We start from the raw sequence: 15,269 nt of genomic DNA, 5'->3' as shown, positions 1-15,269 counted from the left end.
CCCCTCAGTCCTGCCCGAAGGGGCATACCCCCAGGCCGAGCCAGGCTGGGTTCGTTCCATGTGGCACAGGAGGTACAGGGTCTCAGCCATGCTGCAGTGTGCTGTGCTACTGGGGGCTCTGCCAGCAGTGAACCCTGCGTGCCCAATGACCATTGCTACTGCTGTGGTGGGGAGAGGGAGGCTGGGCTGTGTGGTGCCTGCGTGCCCAATGGACATTGCTACTGCTGGGGGGGTGGGCTGTGTGCTGTGCAGTGGGTGGGCAGGGAACCCACCCCTACTGAGCAGTCTCCCCCCACCCCTACACATTCCCCCCACCCACATAGTCGCCCCACACCCACAACCCCCCCACAATCCACCCACAAACCACCTCCACAAACCCTCAACCCCCATATGCAGTCACAAATCCCACACCCCTCCAGCCCCTGCCCAAGCCCCCTACACCCACCCACAAACCCCATACCCATGCTCCCACACCTCTTTCCTCCCCAACCCCCCCCCCCCCAAATCTCACACTCTGTGTGCCCAGCTGTCAAATGGGATGGGACAGGACCTGCTGGCAGGTGCTGCAGCTGCAGGGGCAACTGGCCTCAGTTGCAGTGCTAGGACACATGGCCCCAGCCTGTGGGGGCTCCTGGTCCCAGGAACCACGTGGGAGTGTGATGGGTTGGGACAGAGGTGAGGTGTGTGTGAGAGAGAGAGCCCAGGTAAGAGAGGCAGCCAAAGCCAGGCTTAGAGCCCTGCTTCCCCCCTAGAGCAGCCTGTGCAGGGGTAGGCTGGTCTGGAAGGAAAAGTGCTTGCTCCCTGAGCTGCAGTCAAGGGCTCCCCAGGAATGGCATGGGGATCGCTGGGGCCTGGGCAAAGGCACAGGGAGCAGAACAGAAAGGGCTGGCAAAGCCACAAAGCAGTGGGTGGGACAGCTGCAGCTGGACTCATGTCCTGGTTCTGGGATGCAGTTGTTGCTGGGGGAAGCTAGTGGGGGCAGGCAGGGGCTGTGGGTCAGGAGTGAGGGATAGTGGTATGGGGGGCTGTGGGTTGAGAGTGATGAGCAAGGGCAGGGATAGAGTACTGACATATCAGTGCTGCTCAGTGCCCCACACCCTGATGAGCAAAAGGGGCAGGGGCAGCTCTGATTTTTTTATGATAAAAAAGCCAAAAACAAACACCTATCTATACAGGGTATAGATATTTAGAATCCTTTTTGTTATGATGATAGAGGCAGTGGTAGGCTTCCAAATTGCTTTAAAATTGTAAATATATCAAGAAAACATTGCCCAACTGATTTCTCTCTATATAGTGGCATTTCATTTAATCTAGGAAGAACACAGATTTTGGGTATTTTAATGAGAGAATTTGGGGTTTTTTATCAGAGAATTTGCAATTTTTAAACAGGGAACACCAGGATCTCTGCAGGTAAGACAAGTGGTGAGACCCAGACAGAGGAGCTTATCCAGGGCCAACATTGGGACCCAGCTGGAGGACAGACGAGGTGTCTGACCTGGCCATTTGGGGCAGGAGGACATGCTTTGACAGTTCAGAGTGGGCCACCACAAGAAGCACATCTTCTGGGTGATAGCTGCCCAGATGGCAGGGAGGGGGCACCAGAAGACATGACAGCAGTGCTGCATGAAGGCTAACTGTGCAGACATGGCCCACTGGCAGCTGGCCCAAAGGTGCAGGCGGCTCTGCTGTGGTGCTCATACCACAGCCCAGGTGTCCATGAGGTCCCTATCCAGGTCTGACAGGCGTGCAGCCATGGGGCTGCAGGTCAAAGCGGGTGGATGCTGTTGCAGGTGGCAGCAGGTCACAGCCAGGCAGCATCCCCTGTGCAAGGGACACTCTAGGTTAGGGCTGCTTCTGCAGTCCAGCTGGCACAAGGGACTAGTGTCCCCTGATACCAACCAGCTGGGCCTTAGAAGTTCCTGAAGGCAAGTAGCCCTGAGCTCTTTATTAGGGCAGCTTCTTATACTGCTGGGGCCAGCACAAGTACTGGTGCCAGTCTCTCAGTCCCCCTGGCTGAAGATCCAGGAGGAGCTGGGATGGGTCAGTTTGCCCCAAGTGGCGCAGTTTGCCCCACACCAGAGTGCACATTCAAGCATGTGTGCTGAGGGACAAATCTCCGGCACAAATTTGTGCTGCTGCTGTTTGAGCTGCTGCGAGTGCATGTGCCTGCACATGTAGACGTGCGCCCTGGGCGTGTCCATTTGAGCATGGCCGTGCTGTATGTGGTGCTGCAAACACGTCTGCAGTGCCACATACTGCACAGTCAGGCGTGCTCTGTACTTCAGGGGCACACTGCCCGCGTGTGCACAACTCTGGTTTTTTTTGACTCCTAGATATCCAGGGGTCAAAAAAACCTGCAGGGAAAAAAAAAACAGAGCAGCACATGCTTGGGCAGTATACACTGCTGAAAATCGAGCTGGGCTGCCTGGAGCTGCACTCCACTGCTGGCTAGGCTCTGCCCAGAAGGATCATCACAGCTGCAGCCCTGGAAGGTCCCCAGGACCCCAGGTAAGGCTGCTGGGGCCAGCACAGTGCCACCCCCAGCCTCCCCTACTGCCCCTGGGATAACTTTCTGCATGCCCCGGGGACAAGTAGCTGTGGTGCAAGGTGTGCCGCTGTTACTTGTTCCTGGGGAACCAAACGTCCATGCTCATCTGGCCATGCCCCCTGAGTCCTTCTAGTTTACTGAATGTCAAGTGCAAGCGCTTCAGTGTCTCGCTGTGGATGGCTGCTACACTGCCAGGTGGTTCTTATTTACCAATGTGCTCCCATTCTAGTTCTCATAGGCAAAGAACAAGAGGACATGTAATAAAATGGAAAAGCAGGAAGATTAAAATTGATGAAAAGACATTTTTGCTCCATGCTTAATTACCCTGTGGAACTCAGAGCTGCAAGATGAAACTGGAGCAAATGACCTAGCAGGATTAAATAAGGAATGAGACATTTCCAGAGAACACGCACAGTTACCTTAGAGGGGATAATTAATCATGTTGTTTGGAAAGGATAAAACCTGGTGCTTCAGGGTTCAAGTCGTTGTCTTTGTGCTGGGATTAGAAAGAACAATGGCCTGGGGCAGGTTATTTCAGAAGGACTCACTTGGGTGTTCTTGGGAACCCCTCTGAAGAAGCTGGTGCTGTTGTTGTCAAACATTTGATCCCCTGGTTTGATTTTGTCCTGTATTAGTTACTCGGGGGGGAGGTAATGTGAGTGACCTTCCCAAGGGAATGCTGTTGGATGGTCCTGTAGCTTTGTTAATAGAACAGAGCCTGTGTAAAGATATGGGCTTTGCACTATGCTCTGAATCAGGGCATTGCTAGTAAAGGTGACAGTAGGATATCCCAGTCTAACTAGCTCAGTACACATGGCCAGTGCCTACGTATAGCACAGGGGCACACTTGTTTCAGCTTCTGTAGTGTCAGTTGGTGCGAGAGTTTAACTCTCTATTGTGCCATTTACTGGTGCTGTTAGGGAAATTAAACAAGTAATCGGGCGAGGGGTTTCTATAGCTCCTGCTACTCCACAGTCATTAAGACACTGGGGAGTCTGGCTGGGAGCTCTGATCCTAGGTATCATATTGAAGCCTGAAATGTATATCATTATACTATGTTTTTAAGCCTTAGGTTATTTTCGAAAGGTATCACGATCATGGTGCATTAAGCCATCTGCTCCCGAAGGCTGGTAAAAGTGTGAAGAGAGTCTCTTGCATATGAGGAACACATTCTCTAATTTCCTTCTCACAGATATATATATATTTTCTTCTGGGAGAGAAGGGTAGTGGAAGGGAGAAGGAGAAAGCAATTGTTCTCAAAGCAAAAACACACCAGGAACATAAGAGTTACCAAGCTGGGTTTGACTTATTGTCCATCTAGTCAAATAGTCTCTCTCAGTCTCCAGGACCATGTTTCAGGGTAAGGTGTAAATAACCCTGTCGCAGTCACATATGAAATAAGCTGTTCTCGGGGAGAGCAACCTGGTTGTTTAGAAATTGGTTTATACCCTGCAGTAGGAGGGTTTGTATCTTTTGCAAAAACTCCTGTTTTCTTTCCCGTTGTTGCTGCTTGGCTGCTGCACGTTCTCATTATTTACATACGTGACCAATAATTGGTTTAATTTCCTGGGTTATCTGGCTGAGATATGCAAAATAAAAATCAAAGGACTTAGAAATCATGACAAATTGAAGATCAATAATGAATTCAGCTGAGGTAATTAATGATAGATGTGATGTGTTTATACCTTGTAACTGTTATTTATTTGTTTGATTTATATGCCCTCCTTCCAAACAAAGGCTCTCTTGTTTTTTGCTTACAATAAGAAAGTAGAATAGTTTGTAAAACAGGAGATTTACAAGGGAATAAAACAACTTACAAAAGAAGCAGAAAATCAGCATAACTGAGAGATCCCCTAAACCAGGGGTAGGTAAAATATAGCATGTGGGCTAGATGTGACTCGCCAACTGATTATATTTGGTCTGTGGGCCGGCTGCTGCTAACTCATGGGATCTGGCCCACAGGTGGCCAGTGGCTCTGGCTTTGGTTGCCACGTGGTGCCAGGTGGGTGTATGGGACTGCTTCTTCCAAGTGCTGACGTGCAGGGGTGTCAGCTGTGGACACCCTGATCCCCACCCAGAACCTGCTGGGCACCTCTCCAGCTGATCCTGGCACTGCCCAGGGCTGCTTCCTCTGCACGGGGCAGGTGGTGGAATATGCTGCTGATGGGCCTGGCAGGTTCTAGGTGAGGGATGGGGATCGGGGCATGCTACAGCTCCAGGAGGCTTGGGAAGGGAAGGAGGGAGAGAAAGAGGGAGAGGATCAGGGAAGGAGGGGAAGGGGGCAGGCAGGGAGAGAGAGAGAGGATTGGGGTGTGCTACAGCGCTGGGGAGGGAGAGACAGATGTGGCCCTCAAGAGAGCACCAAAACTCACTTGAATGCCATTGAGAAGACACCAAAACTGATTGTGTCCCTCCAGCCAAAACAACTGCCCACACCTACCCTAAATGATATGTCAGCCTAGCTTTGTGGTTAAGCCATTAGGAAGCTTGTTGCCCAAATAGAAAGGTCTTAACAGCACTACCAAAAGATGTCCAGGCTCTGGTGGTCCTCAGGAGGAAAGGTCTTCCAGAGCTGAGGAACAGCTGGTGAAAATTATTTCCCATGTGTTTTTGCTAAGGTATTTGGTGCATTGATGGTACTTACAGGAGGTTATTCTCAGATGACCTTAGAGATTGCTATAAGGGAGAAGGTGGCCCTTAGATACACAGGATTCACACCATTTAGGGCCTTACAGGTCAAAATCAGCGCTTTGAATTGTTCCTGGAAAGCTATTGGGAGGTAGTACAGATTCTGGAGCACTGGAGTTTTGTGGTCCTGGTGACACACCTCCATCAGAAGGTGGGCCATCAGGTTCTGTATCATGCTGGTACCAATTGCTTTTCACTTCTATCAAGTATAACATCACAAAATAGTCCAGAGAACGTCATAAAATCTGCTGCATAATGTGTCAATGGCTGACAATAATGGATTTTGTGTAGGGTATACAAAAATGATAGCCTGAATTCCACCTTGATGCTAATCATCACAGGGCATGTCTACACCATCCTTGATGTGTCTGAGGAGAATTGCTTCTTTGAATACTCCAAATACTTGCTTTGAAACATTCCTGCCCAGACATCTCATGGGTGTAATGTAGATATATTTATGACATCCTCACGGTAATTCAAACCTGGGAAGGGGGATTAGCCTTTTCATCCTCCCTACTGTCACAGGACTTCCTACAGAGCTGGTACCACAAATCTGACTACTAAGTCAGTTCTGAGGCTATTTTCCCATCCCTAGTTTATATGTTGTATAACAACAAACTAAGTACCTACACTATGGAGAATTATGGGTGTGAATATTTTTCATGTAATAAGCTTATCCTATACATTTATGATAGGCAAATTAATAGAGGTATACAAGATTCATAAAAGTATTATAGATCTTTTTTCCACAGTGGACACATCTACACATGCATTTAAGCATGAATAAATTTAATGCACATTAAGCTAAACATATTAAATGATTTTTGGCAGGTGTCTACACATGCAGGACTTGGCACTAAAGTTAGTGGCGGGTTGCGTCTATACATGCATTAATGGTCTTTAACTAATTGCACCTAAATTTGATGCCTGCATTTGCATGTATCAAATTTAGGTGCAATTAGCCTAATTTTACCATTTGTAATGTGCATTAAGGGTGCACACATGTAGACACACACCCATAATATGCATTAAATTAAGCTAATGCACATTAACGCATTTCATGTAGATGCACCCAGTCTTCTGTATCTATATAATCCAGGCTGTGAAATTGGAATACAACTGTACCCTGAGTAACACTGTTTTAATATTTGTTCATCATTAGACTGCATTAGACTACATAAAGGCACCACATTCAAGGTCAGCAACACATTTGTGCTGGGCAAAATGTCAATTTATCTATGAATTTTTTTTGAAAAAGCTAAATGTCCTTAAATTAAACCCATGGCAGGATAAATGTTTTGAGTCCTCTTGCAATCACAGTTTCATTAGGCAGTTGAGTACTTCTGTTGTGCTTGTAAACTTTCCAGTTTTAGACCTTGTAGGGGCAGTAGTTAGCAGTGTTGGAATGATGTTGCAGCCATGATGGTGCAGGAAATATGCAAGGAGAAAGGCTTTTGGGTCATATTTTCAAGACAAACAGTATTTTCTAAGTAGGAATGTCTAACGAGTGAGTGCATGCCTGGCCTTCCTCATCTGGAAGAAAGTTGCGTAGGATGAAATTTTGATATGTGCTATTATCACATTGTATTAGATCATTTCCACACCTCGCAGTATCGTGTTGTAAAGCTAAAATCTGTTCATGATTGTGAACTGTTCAAATATGGTAATGAAGAGGGTGATATAAGATTGTAAACAAAGATCAGGACAGTTCCCCTTAGTGCTCCAAATAGTCATTTGTGCCTGTGGATAGACTCTTAACACATCTGCTTCTGCTCCTTACCAGGAAGTAATAGCTAGGAGAGAAGAACAGCTGACTAATTAGCTTATTTTGCTTCAGGGGCTTGCTGAATCACATGGGCTTGGGGGCTCAGAATGTTACCATAAGGCAATGTAACTTCTGACCCTACCTGAGGTCTTAATCTAGTCGCTAGACTCCAATGAGCCTTCAGAGAGAGAGGGTCCAGGTTCCCATAATACTGATCTGTGCTTCTTGGATTTTCATCCAGCCCTGATTCTGAATAATCCCTTAAACCAAAATTGATCCAACCCTGCCATAACTATCATCATTCAGCCATAAACAGCTGTCTCAGCGTGGCTCCCATTATATAACATGGAAACTGGCCTCAGGCTACTGGTGTAGTTGCTGGGTTGTGTAACATCTCATAATGCTCAGCAGTGTAAGTTGAATGGATCTGGCTCAATGATTACAACCCAGAGATTGGAATTAGAAAATATTTAAAAAAAAAAAATCTAAAAAGTGGGAATAATTAAAAGAAAAAAAAAGAAAAAGATGTGTAGATTTCAACTGTCTCTCAAGTTCCAGGAAGTTCTGATAAATGAAGAAAAAAGGTGTTTTACATTATGAAAAAAAATCCTGGAATGCCTTATCAATTACCTATCCAAACTCTCCAGGTTTTTATAGAACAGGCTTTCTAGACTGAGATATGTCTCTGGGGGGAAATGGTATACAGAGGCTCTCATATCAGTACATAAAGAACCTTTTCAAGAGGGCACGTTAGGATGTTAAAGAATCTACAGCGTGTGCCAGCGTCTAAAAGCTGTGCAAGCAAACCAGCATGTAGAGGAAGGAGAATGCCCAGGGCAAAAACAGGATTAGCTTTTTGGAACATCACCTGTGCTAAATACTAGACTGGGCCAGTGACTGATTTAGTGGGAACTGAGAGAGAAAGCCAAACATCTGTTTCCCTAGATCCATTTGAAATGTTTCTTTCATCCTTTCATAATACCACACTTACAAATGTTTCAAGATCAAAGTGTTTAACTTCCTGAGCATTTTTTACATTTAGCAAACATCTGAGAGTGAAGGTTTGACCTTTCTCAAAAAGAGACGAGTTGGGAACTGAAAAATGTGAGTCTTGGAGACGCACAAAATTATCTTCCAAGTATCTAATCTAGAAGAAGAGTCCTACTGACTGACCTATGCTTATGCCATTTCAGTAACAAGGCTTTTTGGACTCAGACCATCTGCTAATCAGTGATGGAAGATGTGAGGATGATCCTTTTGCAATGAAGTTTGTATGGAAGGTGATGCACAAGTAAGAAATGATTTTCCAAATTGTTAAGCAGATATGATTTTTCCAGATTCTGAAGATTTTCATGGTTTTGTAAATGTTAAGTGGCCTGTATTGGAATGGGGGACTTGCTAGGGTGGGATGGGCTTCACCTCTCTCCTAAAGGTAAGTGTGTCTTCTCTTCCAGGTTGGCTGATCTCATATGGCGAGCTTTAAACTAGCCTCGCTGGGGGAGGGGGATGCAGGAAGATGAGGAGACACCACCCGAGCAAGACAGGGTGACAAATGCAAGGAGTGCCCAGGTAAGGAACAGGGGTCCAGACAGTATCCCAAATTGTGGGGTGGCACACGCAGGTGGCAAGGTCTTAAATGCCTATATACCAATGCTCGTAGTATGGGGAACAAACAGGAGGAACTCGCCCTCAGAATAGCCAGTTCAGACCCAGACATAATAGGGCAGTTAGCATTAGGAGCTATAGGCTTTACAGGTGGGATAGAGAAGGAAGGAAAGGTGGGGGCGTGGTGCTCTATGTCAAGGAGCAATACACATCCTCTGTCAGCAGAATGGGGCCAGAGGAGGGGCAAGCTGAAGTGCTCTGGGTCAAGGTACAAGGGGGCCATGAGGAGAGGGATCTAATGGTGGGGGTCTACTACAGACCCCCCAACCAAGGGGAGGAGCTGGACTGGGAATTTTCAGGCCAGCTTGCAGAGGCACTTAAGGCAAGGGATGTAGTTGTCATGGGTGATTTAAATTACCCAGACATCTGCTGGGAGGAACAGTCAGCCAGGTCAGACCGTTCCAGGAAGTTCCTGGCCAAGATACAGGACCTCCACTTAATTCAGGAGGTGCACAGTCCCACCAGAGGAAATGCCCTGTTGGACCTGGTCTGGCCACGGGCAACGACCTTGTCCCCGACGGGCCTTCGTGAGTCACTACCGGGAGTCCTGATCTCCGGGTCGTTGGCTACTCCCTTTTCCGGACTAGGGTGTTACCGTGGTCGTTCGCCCTCCCGCGTCACCAACCCCGCTCTCTCCTGCAATGACTTGCTGTTACACTAGTGGGGCGGGGCTAGTTCATGGGTCCCTCGGTGGCCCAGGTCTGGCTCGTCGATAGCACATGGGGCTCTGCCACCCCTACACCCCGGCCTCATGCCACCTGTGGTCTCCACTTCCCCGTGCCCACCCAGTGATGGTTCTGCAGGCTTCTATAACGGCTCTCGTCTTCGAGTTTCCCTCAAAACCCGTGGGTTACTCCTGCCCTGATGTAGATTCCTTCACACCAGCCTGAACCGGTGCCTTAGCCTCTACTACAATAGATATCCTACCACAGACCTGTCACCCTATACACCATGTGCTACGTGCCTCCTCAAAGGGGTCCTACCATACCAGCTACCTCACTGACCCACCACTAGCTCCCTATTATCATGCACAAAAGTAGCACCTCTCGGCTGTTTTAGAGTTGCACCCTTATCCCTTACTTGGCGTCCTCTATTCTCGGCGGTGATCCCGCCCTGATCTCTCGCCAGCCAGGTGAACCTTCAGCCTCTCACCCCTCTTCAGTGATGCCTGCACCCACCTCCTCGGCACTTATTTTGGGGTCCTCTAAATCCTCCTGGGTTGTCTCAATCTTCATTCACTCACCCGATCCATCACTTTGGGGTCGATCCACTGGTGTTCCGGTCGTCACTCTTCCCCTCCGAGCCACTGTTCTCTCTGGCACACTGGATCTTCTTCGTCTATCCAGCAGGGCTAGCGTTGTGGATGGCCCTGACAGCTGTTTGCTCCCCTTGCTATCCACTGCCTCTGGAGCGGCGGCCGCCATTTTGAAATCTGCCGGCCGGCGTATGATGTCACCGTCAGCTGCCGGCCGCAGCTGTACATAGAAGTGGCTAACGAGCCACGCGGGCTTTCCCTCCATTGTGGTGTCTCTCCTGTCCTGCTTTCCCAGTAAGTTTCCCTTGCTTTCTCGGTCCCTGGGACAGACCTGGTAAGGGGCCTCTAGGTTCTTGACCACCTGGGTGACAGTGATCACCACTTGCTGGAATTCATCATCCAGAGCAGGGTGTGAAAGGTCTGCAGCAAGGCGGTAGCCCTAGACTTCAACAGAGCCAACTTCAACAAGTTGAGGACATTAGTGGGAGAGGGGCTGGGGTTCTCGAGAGCAGGGGAACTCAATGCCCAAGATGAGTGGCCGTTCCTCAAGGAGATGATACTCAGGGCCTGAAAGCCCTCCTGGCTCACCAAAGGCGTTCGGGAATGCCTGATTGCCAAAAAGGCAGCGTACAACTGGTGGAAGGGGGGTGCTATCTCCAAAGAGGAATATACCTCCTCTGCTCAGGCCTGTAGGGGGGCTGTCAGGAAAGCTAAGGCAGACATAGAGCTAGGACTAGCATCCAAGATCAAAGATAATAAAAAGTCCTTTTTCAAATATACAGGGAGGATGAAGAAAGCACTGGGAAATGTGGGGCCCCTGCAAGATTCTCTGGGCAATCTGGTGGTTGCGCCAGAGGAGAAAGCAGACCTCTTTAACCATTTCTTCACGTCTGTTTTCTTGTGCAGAGACTGGACTTCCCCACCATGATGCAAGACAGACTCAAGGGGAACGCCTCCAGATCTCAGGTTGGGGAGGACCGGGTTAGAGAGCTTCTGGAGGGGCTAGACATGTTCAAATCAGTGGGTCCAGATGCTATCCACCCCAGGGTGTTGAGGGAGCTAGCAGGGGTTATTGCAGGGCCCTTGGCATGGCTTTTCGAGCGCTTGTGGTGCTCGGGCCAAGTGCCAGATGATTGGAAGATAGGCAACGTGGTCCCCATCTTTAAAAAGGGGAGGAGGAAGGACCTGGGCAACTATAGGCCCATCAGTCTTACCTCAATCCTAGGGAAACTCTTTGATAACATCATCAAGGAGCACATCTGCGATGGGCTGGCTTCAGGGGTGATGCTCAAGGGCAACCAGCACGGTTTTATTAGGGGCACATCATGTCAGACAAACCTGATTGCCTTTTATGATCAGGTCACAAAAGCACTGGATGCAGGTGTCACCATGGACATAGTCCTTCTTGACTTCAGCAAGGCCTTTGACACCGTCTCCCACCCCATCCTCATTAAAAAGCTAGGCAACTGTGGCATTGATGCCTACACCGTCAGATGGATTGCTGATTGGCTGAAGGGTGGTACTCAGAGGGTGGTGGTGGATGGGTCATAATCGACCTGGGGGGAAGTGGGCAGCGGAGTCCCCCAGGGCTCGGTCCTTGGCCCTGTGCTGTTCAATTTCTTCATCAGCGATTTGGACGATGGGGTGAAAAGCAACCTGTTTAAATTTGCTGATTATACCAAAAGTGAGCATGCTAGTAGGGAGGGAAAGACTGCAGCAAGACCTGGATAGGTTACAGGGGTGGGCTAACAAAAACAGGATGCGTTTAAACACTGACAAGTGGAGGGTGCTGCACTTGGGCAGTAGTAACCAGCAGCACATTTGTAAGATGGGAAACTCCCTTCTTGAGAGCACAGAGGCAGAAAGGGATCTTGGAGTCATTATTGACTCCAAGATAAACATGGGCCGACAATGTGAGGTCACGGTTGGTAGGGCTAACTGGACCTTGTCGTGCATCCACCGGTGCATCTCAAGCAGGTCCAAGGAGGTGATCCTCCCCCTCTATGCAACACTGGTCAGGCCGCAGCTGGAGTACTGTGTCCAGTTCTGGGCACCGCACTTCAGGAGAGATGTGGACAACATGGAGAGGGTCCAGAGGAGGCCACTTGCATGATCTGGGGACAACGGGGAAGACCCTACAGTGAGAGACTGTGGGACCTGAACCTGTTCAGCCTTCACAAGAGAAGGCTGAGGGGGGACCTGGTGACCGTCTATAAACTCGCTAGGGGGGATCAGAAGGGTTTGGGAGAGACCTTGTTTCCCCTAGTGCCCCCTGGCATGACAAGGAATAACGGCCACAAGTTGATGGAGAGTAGGTTTCGATTAGACATCCATAAGAACTACTTCATGGTCAGGGCGGCTAGGATCTGGAACCAACTTCCAAGGGAAGTGGTGCTGGCTCCTACCCTGGGGGTGTTTAAGAAGAGGCTTGATGCCTACCTGGCTGGAGTCACTTGAGCCCAGTTTTTCTCCTGCCCAGGCTGGGGGTCGGACTTGGAGATCTACAACGTCCTTCTGACCCTACATCTATGATTCTATGATTCTGTGAAGTAGTTAACATTTTTTTAAATTATTTTCCCCAATTGAAATATTTTATTTTGAATTTTTCAAATAGTTTTCAAACCCAGAACCATTTATTACATTTCTATTTTAGTACTATCATTATCATCATCTTAATTTTCAAAATGAAAAGCTTTTTTGACCTGGAAAATTCTTTTTGTTTGTTTGTTTAGAAAATGTTTTAAAGGGACATATGACCATCTCAAAACTCTTTTCCAAGTGTGTTGTTGCTGTTGTGAGATTTGTTAAAACTCACTTTTTCCTGCAGCAAAGTTTATTTTCAGTAAATTATCTTTATTTTTTTTATTGCAGGGAGGAGGGAAGCAAGGTTTCATTGCAAAAGAATTCCTCTGGCTCTATGTTGAAATATCAAACGGTGGCGGTTGAGCTGAATAAGCAAGATATCTAAATGACAATACCTTAAATTGCAAAACACTTCAATGCTGAGAGATAGCAATGTACCCTGCATGTTTTCAGTACAGTGTATGTAGAACAGAACGGATATTAAAGTTGTACAGAACCACTGAAGGGATAGGACAATACTTCCAAACATGGAGGTGAGAATGGCACAGGATCCTCAGACTGGGATAGGTGGGAGTGGGTAACCCAGGGGCAGGCAATCCCCAGCACGCATGCCAATTAGTGGCACATGGAGACATTTTCCTTGGCATACCAGGAAGTGTGCAATGAAATTGTCTTTAAAAACAATATTTTTTATAAGTTGCTGCTCTGAGCTCACCAGAGCAGCCACAGGTCCCAGCGCCATGGCAGGCAGTGGGGGCAGTCAGGAGAACATGGGCAAGGCGCCTGTCTGAGTTCTGCAGACTCTGCCCCCATCCCAGGCTGAGCCCTGCAGCCGGGCCTAGACCGTGGAGGGGAGCTGTAGGTGGGCAGGTGCTATGGAGGGCTGCTGTGCTGGAGACTCCTGGCTCGCTCAGCCCCGAGCGCTGCCTGCAGATGCTGTTCCCAGGACCCAGAGGGCTCCTGCAACCGGTCCCTTGCACCACGGTGGCTCCACACTGCTCATGCTGTGCCCAGTGCACAAAGAGGCTGAGCCAGGAGCCTCCTGAGCCTGCTGTCCCCCTGGCTAGGCAGTGTTCCCCCATGGGCGGGGTGACTGTGGCCCATCCCCGTGGAGCTCTGTGGGCTGGGACCCTTTCCACCCATCCGCACACTGTGGGCCCAAGTCTGCAGAGCCCTGGGGAAGCCACTGCTTCCCTCCCAGCCCCTGCCCTCCTCCGGCTGCCACCTTCCCAAGGGCCCGGCAGGCTCCTCCCCCTGTGCCTGTTTCTCCCTGAGCACCCAGCCCCAAGGCTCAGAGTCCCTGTGCTGCCCCAGCCCAGATGGGACGCTGTGTTTGTCTGCCCCAGCCCTGGCTGGGTCCTCGCTCTCAGCCCTGGGCCTGGGCTTCCCCTGCTCCGGGACCGTCAGGGAGGCCCGAGCACCCTGGCAGCTGGTGCTGGGGTGTCACTGCCTCCCCCTCCTCTTTTCTCGCTTTTCCTCTCCTTTTTTCTCGCTTTCTTATTTGCTTTTTTTTCCTTTTCCTCTTCTTGTTTTTCCTCTTTTTCCTTTTTCTTCTCTCTTTCTTTCTCTTTCCCTCTTTCTTTCTCTCTCTTTTCTCTCTCTCATCACAACATGCTTAAAAAATACACAAGAACAAAAGTAGTATATGAAGTTTTATTTATTGTCAACAGGTTTAGAATTTTTAGAAAAACTGGTATTTACTGTAAAAAAAAAAGCAACATTTAGGATTATTAAGTATATTATTATGCAGGGCATTCTGCCATGTACACCCCAACCCATTTTGTTTTCCTGGCATGCTAACACTCTGGCACCTTACAAAGTAGACATTGTGGTTTTTTCAGCACTCTGGCCAAAAGCGTGGTCTACCCATAGGCTAACCTGCTTTGAATGACTTTTACTCATTACTGTGAGCTGGTTTTTACTGTCACCTCTGCATCAGTTTTGCAAACTTATTTTGCATTGGCATCAATCTCTAGTGAACAGCAAGCAATTCCTAATCAGCAACAACCTATAAGCTCTGTGGCTCCATTAGGATTTCATGCTACATACTACTCATTACAATTTCAGAACAGCAACAGGCATAGAAATCAGACCCCAGAAAATAAAGACCCTTACTACATGAAATATCCTTATTAGAGGAGCATCTACAGGCCTCAACAGAGAGTGGCAACTTACAGTAACCGCTGTACATGCACACTAAGATAGTCCCCAAACATTGTACGGTCTAAATAGACAAGACAAAGGGTAGGAAGAAAACCAGAGAGATTGTGTGACCAGTCCAAGTTCATTGTAGACTGGGAAACAGAGCCCAAGATTCTTGACTTAAACTCCAGTGTCCTACCCCCAAAAAAACCTTGTCTGCCTAGAGTCCAACCCCAGCACCATGTTGCCTTCACTGAAGGTGAGTCTGCATTAGCTGTGAAAGGTTAAGGACACACAGTTGAGCAGTTTGGTCCCATTCAAATAAGGGCAGGGCTGTAGAATAGGGAATAGCCAAGTTGTTACACTGTTGCTAGGCTAAGCCTACACACTCTGCAATGTCTTTGTGGCTTAGAAAACTTTGGATGTGCTAGTGATGTGTGACCAGTGATCTCATGTTTTTTTAGTAGCTCCCCAGTGCCAAAATCACCAGGCATATCTAGCTGCCATATAGGAATTTTAATCATTGGGTGTAAATGCACTTTGCAAATGTGGTCAGTCTTATTGTCCCTGTTTTAGAGAAGGGAAATTAAGGCACAGAGAGATGAAATTATTCAGCAGAAGTT

At 48.3% G+C, this 15,269-nt stretch overlaps 1 long non-coding RNA gene across 1 annotated transcript in view; it reads left to right on the top strand.

Annotated features, from left to right (window-relative positions):
* Nucleotides 1–13,430, top strand: part of LOC149869999 (uncharacterized) — a 92,174-nt gene extending 78,744 nt beyond the window's left edge. The window contains exons 3-5 of the long non-coding RNA XR_016440413.1: nucleotides 8,195–8,292; nucleotides 8,456–8,570; nucleotides 12,793–13,430. This is a non-coding gene — a long non-coding RNA (uncharacterized LOC149869999). The remainder of the gene's footprint in view (nucleotides 1–8,194; nucleotides 8,293–8,455; nucleotides 8,571–12,792) is intronic.
* The last annotated feature ends 1,839 nt before the right edge of the window (nucleotides 13,431–15,269 follow it).

Source organism: Crocodylus siamensis, chromosome 2 (assembly GCF_052110815.1).
Source record: "Crocodylus siamensis isolate JL-2025a chromosome 2, ASM5211081v1, whole genome shotgun sequence".
In the NCBI taxonomy this organism is placed as follows: domain Eukaryota; kingdom Metazoa; phylum Chordata; order Crocodylia; family Crocodylidae; genus Crocodylus; species Crocodylus siamensis.
This window is presented reverse-complemented; position numbering and strand designations above follow the sequence as displayed.